The sequence below is a fragment of the Lissotriton helveticus genome, chromosome 7 (assembly GCF_964261635.1).
Source record: "Lissotriton helveticus chromosome 7, aLisHel1.1, whole genome shotgun sequence".
Classification (NCBI taxonomy): Eukaryota; Metazoa; Chordata; class Amphibia; order Caudata; family Salamandridae; genus Lissotriton; species Lissotriton helveticus.
In genome coordinates, this window is record NC_136068.1 from 1,379,259,640 (window position 1) to 1,379,279,793 (window position 20,154).

At 43.7% G+C, this 20,154-nt stretch overlaps 1 long non-coding RNA gene across 1 annotated transcript in view; it reads left to right on the forward strand.

Moving 5' to 3' along the window:
- The window catches only part of LOC144767421 (uncharacterized), a 61,703-nt gene that overhangs the window by 35,180 nt on the left and 6,369 nt on the right, over nucleotides 1-20,154 (forward strand). Inside the window, exon 2 of the long non-coding RNA XR_013598193.1 lies at nucleotides 6,237-6,440. This is a non-coding gene — a long non-coding RNA (uncharacterized LOC144767421). The remainder of the gene's footprint in view (nucleotides 1-6,236; nucleotides 6,441-20,154) is intronic.

The following is a 20,154-nucleotide window of genomic DNA, read 5'->3' on the forward strand; positions in this document are numbered from 1 at the left end:
AAACAGAGATGGAGAAGTTTTGAAAGTTCATTCTCTCATTTAGTAGATTAGTCAGTATTTTTGTTCTTTTATTCAAGTTAGACACATAAAGAGTTCTTTCTGGAAAAGAGAAAATAGATTTCAAAGCAGATTCAGATAACTAAGAGAAAGAATGAACTCCCCATAAACGGTTGATCTGGAGATTCAGCTGAGTTCTCCTGACAATTGCAGTAGCATCCGTCTAAAAGAGGACGAGAGAGAGAGGGAAGGAATCACAGAAGATATGATCATCATAAAAATAGCAAATAACCTCACAAACTTAAGAGGGAAAAACAATTCACTTTAAGCAGTAGCTCATGGCAAGTCGGGCTAGCACAGCAAAGTGTCAAGGGACATGGCAGGATAGGGATACATGAAAAGAGTCTTGAGTCTCTTTACCTACGAACGTGTACTATATAGAAAGCAGCTAAACATGTAGCACAAACAGGTGAAAGTCATCACCATCGTCCAGTGGTGAGAGGTCTTCCGATTGTCTGTCGTCTTCACCCTCGATTCCCACAGTAAACATTCATGCCAGCATGAAGTCAGTTAGAAATGCATTGCAATAGATAACATCTAGGTATGTTCTCATGAAAATCTTTTGCAAGCCTACTCTGTTAGCTCTCTGGTTTCTCACCGTACAGCAATGAGCTGTTCTATGGCATGAAACATTCAAATTCAGGTATGTCCTGGTTAGATTACAAATTGTAAGCTGCAGCTAGCATTTTCTTTTCATTAACACACCTGTTTGTTATGAGTATGTGGCAAAGAAAACAATCTAAGTACAGTAAAGTCATATGGTGCGAGTAAAGAAGGAATACATTTTCCAAGACACAGCACATTTCACAAAAAGCCAAGTTTTAGAATTCGATTATAACGTTACATCACTATTTTATGAAAAGCATTTATTTTCTTAAAGAGATAGAGCAGAATAAATGAATAGTGCAGCCCAGCAAGTGGACAACGATAGAAATGAAAGCCTGCAACAGAAAAAAACAGCAATTTTCACATCTGCATGTTAAATAAAGACATATTTCTCTAATGTTTACCTTATTATGCGTTATCAAGTTTAGTATTTAGCGTGTTTCTAATTATGTGGTGAAATTTGAGTAAAAACGTTCAGCTTTGTCACTAGACTCAATGATCTCCTATCAAGTTTTTGTCTTCCTTATTCCCCATTTTTACCTTCCCTCTATCCTGTCCCCACTTCCCTCTGCCGCCTCCATTTCTAGCCTGTTCCCGACAGTGCTTTGAAACACCTAATATAAGCATTAAGAGCTGTACAAGCCAATCCATCTGGATAGCATGGTTTAGCAGGGTGCAGGAATGGTAATAGAGCAGATCCTACAGGTCAGACACAATGCTGAAGCCTGCGTGGTGTGAGATGAGTTTGAAGTCTCCATTTGACAGGTCAATGTTTATTTAAGAGAAGCAGCTTTGCCGTGCATATATTCCAGCATGGTGTCAAGATGTGAGTAATCACCGGATTTGCATAATGCTTGAATATTGCATTATTTGAAAATACTACTGGCGCTCTGAAGGTTCATGTCAAGTCTTTTAACGTTTTTAGAAAAATTCCAAGGTTGAAATGTGTCAACTTGTCAATATTCAGTGTTTCCTGCTCGGAGCGGTGGGGGTGGAGGAGAGGATGGAGGGGAGGGGCGAGGCTTTGGGTGGGGGTGATGTCAGGCTGAATCTCGCGCACTCCCCCAGTCTTGCTGTGTTTGACAACGCGCAATTCTTCTACCAAAACATGTTAAGTTCATAGAGACAAAAAGAGCTCTCTTTTCTTCCTTGGTCAGCAAAGGCAAAATCAATGATTAACTGCAATTGCCGCGCTGGTCGAAATTACTAGAAGGGATATGTAGAAGGCTTGTCACATGAATTGGGAGGTCTGTTGACACTTTACTCCAAAAACACCTCTGATCTGCGCGGCACAGGAGAGGCCTTGTGGGCTGAATCTTCCTTGTTGAAAGAAGGCAATGAAAGGCCATTTTATGTACACAAAGGAATTCACACATTGGCACAACCATGCTTTCCGCAGCCCCTATCAGGACAGGCCCCGTCTACCCCAGACTGTTGAAATAAGGATTACGCCTTTGAGTGGAATTGCTCTGGTAAACAATCCATTAACCCTCAGCCCTATTAAGGCCTGACCCATCTGGGTGAACTGGGCTTTCATGATCCAGGAGTTGGCTTTATACAGAGTGCTTTGAGGCAACGGCCACAGCGCCACAGATTATACGAGAGTGATCTGCGAGCATTGGACAGATATTTGGCTGCTCCCTCTTCCTGTATGGTGCAGGCATGTATCTGTTGACACGCAGGCCCTATCCCGGTGCACCTGAAGCCTCTAAGAAGGATCACAAACTTGAGAAGCACCAACATGATGAGTTGGAATGGGATTATGAGAATATTTAATCCACAAGGACCGATCCGGTGGAGGTGTGTGTTACTAAACATCAACTCTATAGACCTAGCACACCTCGGCCATAGACGCACAACTACACAAAGAAACAAATTCATAGCAATAAGACCTTAGCATCCATCACGTCACCAGGCACACCACATAATGTTTCCCACAACCAGGAGCCATGCACAATGCCATGCATTCTAGGCCTGGCTAGCAACAAATCAGGCAAGGGTGGAACAGTGCTGAAGGACCACAACTTGTTATACATATGGCAAGTACCTTGCAGCATCACTTGAAACAAGCATTGCTAAAGCCAACAGGTCTCGCCTTTGGACCTATTGGCTTTGCCACTAGTTTCACCCATGAAGGACAGCATCCTCAATGCTGTGCCGCAAAAAAAAAGAGAAAAAGTATTTGTGTAAGTATGCGCACCAAGAATGGATGCCTACAACATGACCTAAGTTCTATTTTTTTACAGATCAGAGTTTGTTCAGTAAACAAAACCAAGCATCATGAGCAGGTGGGAGGAAGAAACACAGGTAGGGGAAAGCAAAGCACCAGGGGTGGAGTTGGAATCATGGAGTGTGGGGTAGGAATTCAACAGTAGGGTGGAGAAAGCAACACAGAGGTGGGCAGGGGCATGGGTAGGGCAATGCAATGCTGATGGTACAGAGAAGGAACCAAATGAAAAGGGCAATGTAGAGGAGGAAGCAAACTGACAAAAGAGAGTGCAACGTGAAAGTAGATGGAGAAGCACACAGGAAGAAGTACATGAGGGCAAGCGTATCACAGAGGGGGTCAAGGAGAAGCACACAAGTCCAAAAAGAGCAACACAAACATGGTTTAGCGTTAAAGTACACAATGGAGATAGCTGGAAAACAAATGCACTCTCATAGAGTGTTGAAACAAAAAGAAAAAAGAGTGCTGGTTAAAGAAGCAGTGGAAGGATGCAAGTAATGTATCAATGCTCTGTGCAGAGAGGCAACGGAAGAAGAGGAAGTAAAACCCACACAAACTAACGAATAAGAAACAAGCAAATAAGAGTGAACAGTAAATCAACTAATGGAAAGCAGTGAGCAGGCTCTGAGTCCACTGTAAACTGATAATATAACTCGCATCAAACAGCACTAGCACTGTCTAATACATGGCACATATAAACTATGACTTGCAAAAAGCAGTGAAACATGGGGTAGCCAGTCTAAAAATGTGGGCTAGAGGCCCAAGAGCTATGCACAAAGCACTATCGTTTCCTCACAGTTGTCTTGTGACCCATGTCATGAGGGAGATCTTCTGTAATTTCTCATCTTTCAACCAGCAACACTAAGCAAGGTGGAGCTTATGGATTAACATTGTCCCTATTGTTATAGGTTCTACAAGTTCCATCATACTGAAAGTCGTTGAAAAATCAATTCTGAATGAAAGTCACCCCATGAGATTAGCAAGCTCTTGTCTGGTCGATGCACAAGTTATATGCAGTTACTAGTGCTGTGCTAGACTGTCACAGAATTACTAGCATATTTGAGTACTACTATTCCATTGGTGCAGTCAGGGTAGGGGCTAAGCATAGGTGGCAATGGCTGTCCCTATGGCCGCACCTCCTCCGAGGCATCAAAGCAATGCCATGCATTTACCAGCCTGAGTGAAAACTACATTGATATTATTTGTCCTATTCCCATGTTTCCAGAATATGTTTCCTTTTATTACATAATGAAACCACATTTGCATTTTGTTGCAGACGGCTAAACACCTGCAGCATCACAAACATTAATTTGAATACTTTTTAGGTCTCGCCTGTCGATGCGCATGCGCATCGAGCAAGGCGAGAGTATTGGCACTTATCCGCTCTTTATCCACACTGCAAGGAATCGTGGCGATTCCTTGCAGTGCACGAGAAATTTAAGCTCAATGCGCATGCGCATTGAGCTTAAATGCGCGTGCACATGCCCCCAGCCGCCTGCCTTGCCTACTCTCTCTCACAGCCTCCCCCAGCTCCGCCCCCTCACTACTTGATTGCACGGCCGCTAGGCCGTGCCTCCCCTACTCTCCTCCCCCCTCCTCCTCTCCTCCCCTGCCTGCCTGCCGCTAGCCTTGCCTACTCTCTCTCACAGCCTCCCCCAGCTCCGCCCCCTCACTACTTGATTGCACGGCCGCTAGGCCGTGCCTCCCCTACTCTCCTCCCCCCTCCTCCTCCTACTCTCCTCCCCTGCCTGCCTGCCGTGTCGCACCTCTCCCCTCTCCGCCCCCTCCCCTGCCCGCCGTGTTACGGTGAAAGGCTTGTTGTTTAACCCAAGTGTGCATATAATCCAGATATCTTCCAATAGAAATCGCTGTGGGCTGTGGTTCTCCCCTCGCTCCGCCGCCGCCGCCGGTAGAGGAGACTGCCGCCGTTCACCTCACGGCCCTTGTCCAGCCCGTTGGCGTGGCAGGTAAGGTTTCTACTTTCCGGTGTTCCCCGGATGGGATGGCAGTAATATAATGTATTTTTTTTCTGATTTATTTTTCAACAGCCCTGATGATGTCCTCTTGTGGACGAAACGCGTCGGCTGTTTGATGTTTTGTTTTGGATCTACATAAAAATTGTGGAATATACTGTGGATATTGTCGCCAGTTTTGGACTGATATTGAAATAAAAGAACAATTTGGGAATCAACTGAATTTGGACCCTGTGATATTTATATGTAATGGAGTCTACTCCCTTGAGTCATTGAGATAACATTTGTCAGCTCCGGTTCTTTGGACGGTGGATCCTTTTTCAAGGTGTTGAGTGGACTGAAGAGAAAAAATATTTGTACCATTTTTTTGAATTTGGTGGTTTTCTGTGCCACAACTGTTTAGCCCTCACCGTCGCTTCTATTAGTATTGTGGTTCACCATTATGAACTAATCCATGCACACAGAGTCCTGGCAACATTTGCATTTTTTTAAATCTCAGTGAAGTTAAGAAAACATGCCTCTTTTAGAGAAACTACCATACTTTTTAAAATACCTAAAACACTGAAGCACTGTTTTATGAAAAGGTGCAATCTGCAAATGTGGGCTATTCTTTTTTTTTAGGGTGTCCGGGCCTATTTTTGATTCCAATCCAACCCTGCTGCCAAGTCATCACTTGGTATGTATGACATAGTCTGCCTGTACTGACTTTTTAACCAATAGTATTTGCACACTGCAGTTTTTAAGCCTATGCATATGTTGTAATGGAAATGGTGAAACTACAATATAAACTACAAAGTGGTGTGTGCTAACAAAAGAAAACAAATAGGTCTGCCTGAGGTCGTCAGATAAAACATGACCCACTTGGCAGCTTTGAAAACATAAGCTATTGACTTTGATAACCAAGTATTGCTCACCGTGTCAGGATAATCAAACATTGAAATTCTGTTCCAACCTGAACTTTTCATTGAAGTTCACTGGTATGGGTGAACATGTTATTTGCAGGTTTCATTATCAGTAAGGTAGCTCAGTGGCCTGAGACCCTCCCGGGTGAGTAGTTATGCTATACAAACCATGATTGATTGAGTGGGTGAATAACCTATCTGTAGAGGTGCAGCTTGCAGTTTGCACTTATCTTTCATATCATCCATGTTCCCTAGCTCAGGTCTCAAATTGTAGACTCTCTAGGATTGGTATCTGTTCATTCTCTGTTTTGGGCCCATTTGCCTCTAAATCTTTGCAAACCCATTTCAGATCCATTGTAAGTTGAGACAGTCCTCAGAACCTATGCCTGTAACTGTTCTCCTGCCCACATTGTTTAATTAAACAAACTGTTCTTCTTTTGCTAAACACCTCTTCTCTCTTGTTTTTTCAAGGTATTTCATTTTCAAGCAACACTTTGGTGAGCCAGCCAGGAGCTGATTGCTACCTCAACCCTGGCTGCAGCCAAAGGAAGGAGACACCGCCTGGACGGATTCACATTTGCACAACAAGGATGGTGAGCGGATACCGCAATTGATTGGAAGTTCTGCTGCATCTGTTGGGGGTGGAGGTCCATCCTGAAGCAGCCATCAAAGTGGGTAAGAGACTACATCAGAACCTTAGTAAAACATTTGGCATATGGCAAACTAGGGAGAAGCGTAAAGATACACTGACAGCCTTGTCACTTGACAGAAATCTGGCATATTACCTATTACTTATGTCCTAGTTGGGTAGTCACAAGTTAACCTCGGAGGCGACCCTGCATAAGTCACATTTTGGCGATAGTCAGCAGTCTAGGAAATGTGAATATTGATTGTAGAGCCCTTTAGGCTCCCAGGATGCAATATTTGTGCAAAAGCTATCCTGATTTGGGGGAGTTGTTACCTCAATCTTATTTCTTAGTCTAAAAGGGTTTCTCACTGCCACCAGTTTCTTAACACCTTTGGTATCTGAAAGGAGTAAGAACTGCTGGTCACTTGGGCCACTGGGTGTGATACAGATGTTGCACTTGGCCCCTGGACATGATACAGGGTGTGATTGGACATTTAGGGAAAAAGATTTGGACCTGGGAAACTAAGTGTAACTTGTGTATGGCCAAGAGGGGCTTGTGGTTTTCAAGGTATTCCCTTCTTTCTGTGAACTATTGCTATTACCCTTCTTCCAGAGCCGATGTTGGCAGACTATAAAGCTAACTTAGTTCCGTGTACAGCACAGAGCTTCCCCTGGTCACAAGAAAGCATGCACTAGGAGTGGGGGCTAAGAGATTTTTGACAAAGTCATCATTTTTTCGCTTTCAGTTTTTGATGAGATTGATGTAATGTATGTGTGATGTAATGGTACTGTTAATTCTTGCAAACTGTATTTCATACAATAATTGATCAAAGATTGTCCTAAGTGTTGTGTTTTTCCATCAATTACTTAATGTTTCATATGAGGGTGCTGCTATTTCTCATAAACTGTATTTGACACCAAAAGTCGATGTTGTTCAGACACTAATTTTGTGGGTATTTACACTTTTTACCTATTTTGCCACCCTTTATATGCATTGTTATTTGACTTGATGAAATATTCATATTGAATTGTTGCTGCATTTGTAGATAGTTCTGAGCTTGAAGTAATGTAATTACAAGAAGTACACCATGTACATTTCCCCCCACGATTAGATAAAAACCGAAGATTCCCTAAAAAAGAAGCTAAGGTGTACTTTATCCACAAAAATTACCAGACTTATCTTGGAGTCCCCATTAAAGCACATGCAAACTAACTTACCCACATAGGCTAAAAAACTTCATAAGGTTCACCAAGAATGGCATGCACACACGAAGGGTCACACATTTTCCTGGCAAAAGAGGGAAGTTTTGGCACTAATGCAATTGAGCATATGAGAATACACCTACAAACCAAATACACAGGTCAAAAGAAAGACAGGAGAGAGACATTATAAAAACTATGCACCATCTTCGAGGAGGCCCAGAACAATAATCGTACATCACAGGTAGAAAGCAAAACGTCAACACCTCCCCCACCACATGCATGCCCCACACCAGTACCCCCTGAATAAAGATATTCCAATCCAGGAATAATAAGAGCTGACAGGCCCACCACCAAACAACGAACGGTTAGCATGGCCAGACAATTACTGAGCAACCTAAGAACAGTGGAAAGGCCCCCAGACGCTCGACCCCGCGTCTGACATATAAAACCCAAGCAGCATGTAGAACATGCACTCCCACTGGTTCAGGTGAACATACGCTAGTGACAGGGAGATTTGTGGCAGTCCGAGATGGTGATACAGCAAGTGGGGGTGAGGAAGGGTACCCCAGTACCCCGGGAACTGATGACGAGGGTGGGGCTACAGGATTTGCTCAGGTAGCCAAGGAACCAACAAAGAGCAGATTTGAGGGTGAAGCCCAACCAAATAGAACAGCACATAGCTCAAAGCGAAGAGGCAACCTAGACAGGATGAGGAATAGAGGGTAGATAGAGAAAAATCCCACAACCAGGAGGCCCAGTGGGAAAACAGAGCAGCACACCCCCACTTACGGTACAGGACACCGACCGGGAAAGAACTGGCGGTCGAACTAGATGAGAGGCCCTTCCAGGGATCCGAGCCTCACCAATTCTTCACTTCAATCTGGGAGAGAAGATGACTGGGAAATAAGAGCCTAAGGCAGCCTAATACTGACCCAATAAAGATGCATGAAAAATAAGATGGCACCTTTGCGTGTGCACGAGAGGAGCAGAAATGAGGATGTACACTGCTCTACCCAAATGCATGGGAAGGATGGACTACCCAAAAGGAGATAGTAGCAAGAGGGTAAGAGGAGATTTTTGTAGTCCATTCTGCCACCTGCTAGCCTGCTGGACGAAGAAAAAGACCAGTACGATAGACCTTGGCCAAAGGAGGATCCTTCGAACCAGAGGACATGGCTATAGCGGAAGATTGCATCCAACATGGGGAGGAGTTCCCTAGTGAAACGTCCCCTAAATGCAGGAATGCCTAAAAAGAATGGAACACCATGTTAGGGAGAAACCAATAGAGTCCCCCAAAAAAAGAATGTACCTGTTACTACAGAATGGCATGTCAGGGACCATCTATGTGGCATGGAATTAGATGGATATAGAGGGTTTAAAGATAAAGTCACCGCCTTGCTGGATAGAGCAGGAAAATGGATCTCATGCTTCGAGAAGAACATAGCAGGAATAAACCTATCAATAGGTGAAATCAAAAGTCTGCTTAGTAGTCTTATTGGAGAGCAGGCTACTGTGGATTTCACCCAAGCTCGCATCCCAGCAATTACGCTAACAGACACCAAGCATGAAAGACCGCATTCAATTCATACATGGACTGGATATGGACAGCCCCACGGAATATATTCTATGACTGCCCAGATAAAGGAGGGTTTATGGCAGAGACTATGAAGCCAGGGGAGAGTATAACCAATTTTCTGGATAGAATGGGGGAACGATGGTGACAAGAGACAGGATAGTCATGGACTGATATGGGTCCACAAGCTGCATTCTTTTAAAATATACTCAAAAATGGCTACCCACTAGATTCAAAGCTGAAACCATACTTTGGCGGGAGATACAAGCTGTCCTCAGTGGTGTGAGCCTGGATTCATGTATTTCTGGGATAGAGAAGACCCCACAAGCTTCAAAGTACACGTACAAGAATCATGCGTCGAGTCAGTCGTGAGGTTCACCGTGGTAGCCAGGCATCCCAGAAGTACGGAGACAGTCCGGGTTCATTATCATCACTCGGCAGACTTCAGCAAATGTTTTTGGCCTTCGCACCAGGCCATGTCCTTATGTTCCCAGCAATGTTTTCTTTCTTTCTCAAGTTTTTATCAAATCTCCAAAGTCTGGCCACCTTGCCATCCCCCTCCAAAATAGTGACAGAAGCATGCCCACTGAAGAACCGGGTTATTTAATACCCAGCGGCGCCAGGGGCACGCCCAAAGACTTCGGGTTCCACCTGTCTTAGAATACAGAGACACGGGACTCTTCTTGGTGGCGTCAAAGATCAAATTTATTGGCTGCAGCCAGTAACAGAAGTCCTAGAAATCATCACGTTATGAGTTCTCAGGAGACTGCTCAATTTTACACAGCAAGGCATCCCTTTTTATGCCAAACATTATGCTTCAGGCAAACATTCCTTGTTTACAGTTTAACCAATCACATGTTTCCACAACTAAAGTATCGCATGACGACAAACCCACTTTTCAGTTGCCCAGCCCATGATCAATCATCGGTCAAACCCAACATTCTTCTTTAGACAGGTCAAACGAACCCATAATAAAAAAGGCCACAACCCAATCATAAATAGACCATAAAGAAAGGAGCAGAAACAGGTGAGAGTAGGATAAGGCATATTTGTGTGCAATAAAACTTTACGATGTCCTGTGCTCTGATCCTTAATCTTGATCAGCTAAAGGGCAGGAACTGGTTTAACAAGGTCAGCTTCAGGCAACAGGGTCAGTTCACTCAGGTCAAACAGGAGTCAGCACGAACTGGCGCTAAGGTGTACATGTACTTAAAAGACTTGTTCAGCCACAGTCATCGGCCTATGTGAGGGCAACCTCACAAAATGGCTGTCATACACAAAATGGAACCCAAGGGTTCAGAACGAAATCCCTAAATACGTAGTGAATCCATCAGTCTAACATGACGAAAACACTCATAACAATAACTAGTTACGGTTCGCTAATATCAAATTCATAACAAAACCATGACCTTTATGGAATGGGTTCAGAATTCACAGAACCTCAGACCTCCTTTTGCCCTTACATAGGCAATAACCTAAACTCACGTCAATCTGAATCCAGGTCTATATTCATCAGATCATCAAGATGTTGCTGGAGCATAATCCTATTACTTAGTACCTCTCTTGGGACAGGTCTCCTTGCACACGTAGTAGCACAGAGGCCACATATAGCAGGAGCGCACTGCACACAAAGACAGAACAGGAAAAGAATCGCTAAAGCCATCCCAATGATCATCAGAATCTTCCATCCCCAGGTCGATAACAGTTCCCAAAACCATCCAATCAACGACCAATCTCCTTTATCCACATTTATAGACTCAGAGATCTTATGTAACTTCAAAATGGCCTGGTATACTGTAGGAGCATTGTCTGGTATGAAAACGCAGCAACTCGATTGGATCACTTTACATACCCCACCTCGATCTGCAAGTATGACGTCTAAAACCATTTGATTCTGTAACGTCATAAGGCGATCCGCTTGAAGCTCAGCAGTCAGATTACTAAGGGCACCGGCAGTTTCATTTATGGTGGATTCAACCACTCGCGTTAATTGCCGTAAGTTTCTACTGTTTGCCATAGGTCCCCAAAACGGTAGGAAACCCTTGAAAAAGTCTCCCACTTCTTGTCCAGTGGTATATTCCTTACTGAACATCAACACAAATGGAGGTTCCCCTATGTACTGTGTAACAGGGAGGGGGAATTCACTCGGTAAAAAAAGAGAGTCCCTGTAAAGGGTGGCAGACAAGGATAGCTGTGGCTAGAACTCAGGGGGAATGATTTTGACCTATAACTGCTGACTTAGCAAACATAAGTATCAAACACAAGGGTATGCAGTGCACTGTGACTAAATCAAATGATGAAGAAAAAATTTATAAAAATATGAAGAATTTATTCATGAGTACCTCCCACTCGGGTTACAATCTATTGCAAAGTTAAAACTTTCTTACAATACCATTCCGGATAGTACCACATATAAAAAATAAACAATTAAAACAAGATATACAATAAAAAGGGTCTTAACAAAAGGTCGACGCGGCGTTTCGGTGTCACTTTATCTCGGCACCTTCATCAGGACATTTAAGACTTTTGGACTTTGTATCTGAAAATTACGGTTGAGGCAGCTTTTCAATTGCTGTCCGTTTAGCGCACTTTCTATAGTGATGCTTTCGAATATCTATGAATCAGACGTTCTACTGCGCACCAGTCAACTTTGATTATGGAGTTCGTTTTTATACATTTAGCACGGAGAAACCACCGTATATGGGGTCAATGTCCATCGATTCAACAGGTTGTGGATGATCGGCTTATTCGTGAGTGTTCTTAATAAAATCGGTGTACCCTGAAGATAGGACCGAGTTCTCCTGTTGATTCTGGTTAAGGCTCAATTTTCCATGTATAGGAGGTCTTGATTCCTCAGTTCGGCCTCCCTGTTCCTCCGTGCTTCGTCCTTCCTTTCCTTCGAATGGAAAGGAAGGACGAAGCACGGAGGAACAGGGAGGCCGATCATCCACAACCTGTTGAATCGATGGACATTGACCCCATATACGGTGGTTTCTCCGTGCTAAATGTATAAAAACGAACTCCATAATCAAAGTTGACTGGTGCGCAGTAGAACGTCTGATTCACAGATATTCGAAAGCATCACTATAGAAAGTGCGCTAAACGGACAGCAATTGAAAAGCTGCCTCAACCGTAATTTTCAGATACAAAGTCCAAAAGTCTTAAATGTCCTGATGAAGGTGCCGAGATAAAGTGACACCGAAACGCCACGTCGACCTTTTGTTAAGACCCTTTTTATTGTATATCTTGTTTTAATTGTTTATTTTTTAGATGTGGTACTATCCGGAATGGTATTGTAAGAAAGTTTTAACTTTGCAATAGATTGTAACCCGAGTGGGAGGTACTCATGAATAAATTCTTCATATTTTTATAAATTTTTTCTTCATCATTTGATTTAGTCACAGTGCACTGCATACCCTTGTGTTTGATACTTATGTTTGCTAAGTCAGCAGTTATAGGTCAAAATCATTCCCCCTGAGTTCTAGCCACAGCTATCCTTGTCTGCCACCCTTTACAGGGACTCTCTTTTTTTACCGATATTCCTTACTGAAGACACCCCTAACGACTCTCGTTCTGTGGTAATCTACGGCAGCAGTGTACGTAGGAGGCAACAAATATGCAACATAACATGTTCCCGAAAAATCAGGGGGCAACCATGTATATGCTCTATCATAGCAGACAAAATACGTGCCCTTAGCTGCTAAAAACGGTGGGGAAGTTTGGGATTCAAAGACATACGTCTGAGTACAAATACTCTTCCCTAACTGAGCTCTTGGATTCTTGCCTTTCCCTTGTAGACAAAAATGACCACGATGGGGTACAATCCAAATCGGAGGTGACCTTTTTCGTCTCTGCTTCTCACCCAGACTAATACTATATCCGGTTGCATTCCAACCAACATATGCTAGTAACTCATCCTTGGGAATAGTCTCATACGTTTCGATATCTCTACTCATATCTGTAATTCCCTTCACCAAGGCTTTATTACTTGAGTTATCTTTCATGGAACGCAGGGGATAGATTTCGATGGCATAAATAAACATCGTCTGATATGCCCATACGGACCCATTGTAACTGAATGGCAGAACCAGATAAGGAATACCTCTATCCATAGTATGTGGCATAAGACCACACACCCAACAATTAGTGGTGTTTATTACTAACTGGTGTTGATGGAGAAGTTGCACAAAGGAATTATTCACAAATTCCGACCTTCTAATCTGTTCGTGTTCAGGTAAAGTATGAAAAGAATGCAAAGAAGTAGTAGCAGGTAAAGTCGTAGGTTGGAAAATGGGTGCAGAAATCAGTTGAAGAGAAAATACAAACCAACCCACCAAAGCTAACGTCATGCTAAAAAACATCAAAAGACATGTGATCAGAAAACATTTGCTAGCCGTAATTTTATACAGTTTCTTCTTAAAGTTAATTTTCTCAACGGCTCTCTCAATCTAAAAAAACTCCATCCTCTAACCGATGCTGTTCACGGCGGTTGGTTTTCTTCTGCTAAGGAATGCTTCTGTCAGCCCAGGGAACTCCCTTAGACCAACCAGAACCGTCGACCTTGCGTCTTCGGCTGCACTCCCTAGTCTTTACACCGTGACCCTACAGCTGAACCCGGATGGTGGTTCACAAAAATATACCAAAAAAGTTTCTTGGCTTAGAGAGTTCAATTCCTGAGAGAGTTCAGTTCCAAAAATCAAAAAAAAGGAATTCATTTATTTTATTAGTCCATTGTTTCTAGGACGTAGATTATAACGCTCTTTTCCAGGCCTCGTTTGAGGCTGAAACAACAGTTCAGGTTCAATAGTGTCCAATCTTAGAGACAAAGGCACAGCTTCTTGCAGAACATCGTCATCTTCTTTCTCGGAACCTCTCCATACCAACTCAGCATCGTTAAACGGTGCAAACTTCGGCACCCTTTCAGTCTTGGAATCTGCAATACCTTCACGGACCCACTGGTCGTACGGCAGAGGCAACGGCGCTCTCTTACAATGTACGCCGTGGATCCAATTCTTTTTCCCGAAAACTTTCACTGAGGTCCTCGTAGACAACAAGACTTGGTGTGGGCCGGTCCAGCGGGGCTGATCATTCTTGGTTCGCTGAAAGTTCTTCACCAAAATCCAGTCACCAGGATTGAGGGTGTGACCTGGATCCACAGAAGCTGGCGGCAATTTATCATGTACCTGTTGATGCAAGACACGTAATTTAGTCGTTAAGTCATACAAGTAGTCCACTAGCATAGGATAATCGATGTCACTGAACTTCGTTGGCCTCGGCACTCCCCACACATTTGCCGGACGGCCAAAAACTAGCTCATAGGGACTAAGGCCTATTCGGGGATGTACTGTATTTCTAGTCGACAAAAGTGCCAACGGTAAAGCATCAGGCCATTGAAGACCAGTGCTCGCTTGAATCTTAGCCAGCTTTAACTTTAATGTGCCATTATAGCACTCAACTAAACCAGCTGATTGGGGATGATTCGCAGCGTGGAATTTCTGGTGAATTTCCAACCCTTCACACACTCTCTTCATCACCTTCCCCACGAATTCACTTCCGTTATCACTCCATACCATCCTTGGCATCCCAAACCTAGGGAAATATTCTTTGACCAGGACTTTAGCAGTGGACGAGGCAGTATTATCTTTTAGGGGGTATGCTTCTATCCATCTAGAAAAGGCGCAAACAACTACAAGGCCATACTTTAAATTATTGCACCTTTCCATATAGATGAAATCCAATTGCAAAACCTCGAACGGATACGTCGGAGGAGCAAAGTGACCAGCTGGAGTTGGGGTTCCCTTGCCAGGATTATACATTAAACACACCATGCAATTCTTGACCACATTCTTCGCACACTTGGGAATTCCAGCATTCTGCCATACTGGAGTCAACAACTTACAAATCCCTTTCACACTGATGTGAGACAAACCATGTGCCATAGTAACCACTGCAAGCACGTACGCATCTGGCAACATCCATCTTTGGTGTTCTGACAATTCAACCCAACAACCAGTCGAATCCAAACTACCCGTAGTTTCTCTCCAAACATTCTTCTCACTTTCAGTAGCTTCAGCCTGTATCGATTTCACACTCTCAAACTTATCTTCGCACATTCCAACATCACCAATCCATCTCGCAGGGCCTGCCACATACATTCGACTCATCAGATTTCTTGCTGTGTCTTTCGCAACTTCATCCGCAAACGCATTACCACGGCCAACATCATCTGTAACTTTCCGATGAGCACTACACTTCACAATCGCAACTTGCTTCGGCAAAGTAAGTGACTCGAGAAGCTCATTCACCAACTGTCCATGCTGAATCTTAGCCCCATGGGATGTGAGGAATCCCCTTTCTTTCCACAAACATCCGAAACTATGGGCAACACCAAACGCATACTGACTATGGGTATACACATTCACTCTCTTTCCTTCAGACAAAACACACGCTCTCGTTAATGCAATCAATTCCGCTGCTTGTGCTGAATTATACCTCACTCGTGCAGTTTCAACAACTGTATTTAATGTCGTCACGGCATATCCTGCAGTCGTGTCACCATTCGGAAGCTTGTAGCATGAACCATCAAACCATAAAGTACCATCAGGATCCGGAAGAGGATAATCTTTTAAATCAATCCTGCCCTTCGTCTCCTCTTCCGTCCTCAAAAAATAATTGTGCTGTTCCTGACCATCTGTATCCACAGACGTCGGTAACAATGTTGCTGGATTTAATACATTGCATCGCTTAATATGCACATGACTAGCCAAAAGTGTCAACTCATAACCCGACAACCTTGCACTAGTAAGGTGTTGAGTTTTTGTCCGATTTAATAAAGTATCCACTGCATGTGGAACCATCACAGTCAACGTATTATCCATCACCAGTCCAGCAGACTGTCGGATAGAAACAGCCGCTGCCGCTGTAGCTCTCAAGCAACTCGGCAACGCTCTAGCTACCGGATCTAATGTTGATGAAAAATACGCACATGGACGCTGCTTATCACCGAATTGTTGAGTCAAAACTGACAATGCACAACCCTCTCTCTCGTGGACATAGAGTGTAAAAGGCTTACTGTAGTCGGGAGTACCCAACACAGAAGCAGAACACAATGCATCACGCAACTCAGAAAAACTTTTCTGACAATCGTCAGACCACGGAAGAAGATTCGGTGTATCTTTACAAGTCAAAGCCAACAGAGGTTTCGCTAATATAGAGAAATTTGGAATCCACTGTCTACAATACGATGTGATACCCAAGAAAGCACGCACTTCTCTCTGTGTGCTTGGTACAGTCATTTGTGCAATCGCTAGAATTCGTTCTGGGGTCAACCTTCTTCCCTCCTTTGACAAGAGATGACCTAAGTAGGTCACTTCTTGGCGACAATACTACAACTTAGAAGGTGACACTTTATGATGCAAGTCCGACAAATGTCGCAACTAAGAAAGAGTAGCTTCTTTACAAGTTTTCTCATTATCAGCGGCCACTAACAGATCATCCACATACTGAATAAGAGCAGTACCAGCAGGCAACACAAGAGTATCAAGCTTAGTCTTCAAAGCCTGGCTATAAATAGAAGGACTTTCGCAATAGCCTTGGGGAGCTCTCTTAAACCGGAAGCTTCGGCCTCCTAAAGAGAAGCCAAAAATATCTCTACTTTCCTCTGCAATTGGAATGCTGAAGAAAGCATTCTTCAGATCTATAACCGAAAACCAGGCAGCTGAAGCAGGAATCAAAGTCAACAAAGCAGTAATATCCGGAACAACTGGAAACTGTGGCACAACAATCTTGTTAACCTCTCTAAGATCGATCACAAACCTGTAAACAGGTGGCTGAGAAGAGTCAGTGCGTTTCAGGACATGCAAAACAGGACTGTTACACACATTACCTCTCGTTTCTTCAATCACATCTTTCTCAATGAAATCATAGATGATCGCTAAAAGCGCTCTTTCACCCTCGCTAGAAATCCGATATTGGGGAATGCGCGGCATTTTAACATTCGCTTTAAGCGTTACAACATAAGGTGGAATCTCCAAAAGACCCACATCATTAGGACCAGTAGCCCAAAAAGTATCAGGGAGAGAACGCAATTCCGGTGGAAGCCGATCTTTAGACAAATACATCGGAGAGATCACTTTCTTACCCAATGTAAGCTGTACTCCCGCAGGAGAACAACATAATGTTGCATGCATCCTTTTCAACAAATCCAAACCCAACAAATTCTCACCACAACCTGTCGTTAAAATGAGAGATGCTTCCAACTCACAAGGCCCTATAGAAAGAGACAAGGGACTAGAAACTGGGTTACGAACTGGGGCGCCAGAGAATCCTTCTGAAACATTAGTTAAGCCAGACAAAGGTGCGCCAGGGAGTTTAGAGTGCATGATAGAACTCTTCGCTGCACCAGTATCCAAAAGAAAAGGCTCTACCACACCCGATGTGGCTACTGCAACATAAGGCCCACTCTGATCTACTGGAACCAACACTACTCCCTCTCTTTGTCCATGGCTTTCCTAGCAATCATTATAATCAGCATTCTCACTCTCAACATAATAGTCATCAGCATAGTACTGAGTCGACTGACCAGATGCAATTTTCTGTTGATCAAAGCAATTCATAGAATTTTGTGGGGGAAAGGAACGTTCGTTCTGAGGAAACGCACCACGTCCTCTACCTCTTGACTCTTGCTGAAAACCACCACGGCCTCTTGAGGCCGGCATACCACTCACTTGCGCGCTGTCGCAACACAGGGCACTCATTTTTATAATGACCTTACTCCCTACAATACGCACACTGATTCAAACCCAGGGGTGGTCTTGGAGGAAAATACCCAGCGTTCTGTAGCGGTCTCTGAAATGGGGGATGTTGCTGAAACTGTGGGCGTTGCTGTGACTCTTGCTGATTCAAGCGAGGCGGATACGCCTGCTGCAAAAGAACCTTTGTCTTTAAGTCTTTGGTCTTTTTCTCTACTCCTTCTTTCTCATCCTTGTCCCTATTCTCGTAGTACTGTGCAGTCGCTAATATCTGGGCCGACGAGGAAACAGCCCAAGAACTCTCAGAATCTTTCAACTTATTACACAGTTCAGGAAGTAAGTTAAAAACAAACTTATCTACGAACAATCTTTGCCCACCTTCCGTACTCATATCCTAACCACTATGATCTATAAATGTTTCTTCAAATCTAGTGAAGTAATCAGATCCACTTTCGTCCTTCTTCTGCTTACGTGCTGCTAACTTGTCCCAATTTACTCGTAACGCTGGCATCATCGTCTTCTTTAAATTAATAATTCTACCTGGCAATTCCGTAACCAAAGGTTCAGGTTTAGCACCTCCCTGTTGTCTACCATCCGCAGCAATAATATTTGCCCAAGTATCTCCTAATTCTACCGCATGATTCTCATGACGAATCTTTGCCCATAGAGGTTGAGGTACTACATTACCCAACAGCATATCTATGTCTGCCAAATTCATGATGCATGCGTCAACTATCTGGGACAATTCTTTGTAATAGCCAGCAGGATTCTTACGGGGATCAGGTAAGGTCTGCTTAAGAGCCAAGACCTCTGCTCTCTTCCAAGGGACATGTACCCATACTCGCTGAAAATGAGGCAGAATAGCTGGATTAGCGTTTGGGTCCCCTTCCTTCCAAACTGGGGGAACTTCTCTCATGGGATACTGTCTCGCTTTTCTCCTAACAGAGGAATCAGGTTTGTGCAATGTCTGAGGTGGAAGGCTAGATCTAAAAACCAGTATCATCTCTACGGCATCTGTAATATCAGATTCCACTATCATCCCTTTAGCAAAATCCGACTGAACATCAAGTAGTTCCTGCGGGATCAAACCCAAATCATTATCTTCCCATTCCTGACGCAGAAACATACACATCATATTAAAAACATACCTCTGCTTAGGCGGTTCCCACTGAAAGAAAACATCCATAACCGCTGGCAAACTATACCATGAGGCATTCATAATCCATTTACGAGCTAACAAATCCAACACAGCCCGTTCCTCGGAACCAGGAAGCTGACTACGACTCTGCTTACGTTCCGAAACAGGGGTCATATTCAGTGACCCAAACAATGGAGACAATAAACTAGAAACAGTTTCTGTCATTCGTTTTCGAACAGAAGGAGAAGAAGCAGTCATAAGAACAGGAGAATAAGTGTTTTGAGGCAAAGAAGGTGTAGGAATAAGAACAGTAGGAGTCTCAGATGCAGAAGCGGAAGGCAAAGGAGTTTAAGGCAAAGCTGGTAGCAAAGCTGGCGACCCTAGAGCGGGTTGCGCAGGAGAAGGTAAAACCATCTGTGGAGTACCAGGTGGCTGAACAACAGCAGGAGGTTGAACAACAAAGGGTGGAACAACCGGTGGTAATGGAGGCGCAGTAGCACCCTGCACATAAGGAGGTGGCAATCTCAGTAAATGAGAGATCAAATAATCCTTCTCAAGATCTTCAATCGCTTTCGGAGGAGAAGACGGCAAGGCCGGATAACATTTATCTATGGCCATGCAACGTTGCCTATCTGAATCCTCAATTGCTTTATCTTCTTTGTTTTCTTTAAACTGCCTAGCAGCTTGCATTATTGATACATCCTTTTCTCTTTTCTCTTTTTTGCTTGTTTAATTTCTCATTGTCTGGCTTCTTTATGCCAAAGGCGAAAGGAGTCAAACATTGCCGGCCGGGCTTTCTACCTAAATAATTTCGTTTCTAAATTGTCTAAAATCTCTGTATTAAAGCTACCATGTTGGGGCCATTGTAAGACACCATCTTTTCTAGTGTAGTGGACCCATACTTCATTGAAGGTAATGGGGCCCACGCCGTTTTTAGATTAGAGCTCATTAGTCGGCGTTCCAACCGGAGGTATCGGACACGAATCCTCCAATCGGGAATCCCTGATACAACCACAACCAAACCAAGTACCACATTTGCTACGATTAGGCATCTTCACTCACTAATCGAGCTTCAAACTTCAAGGGATTATCTCTAC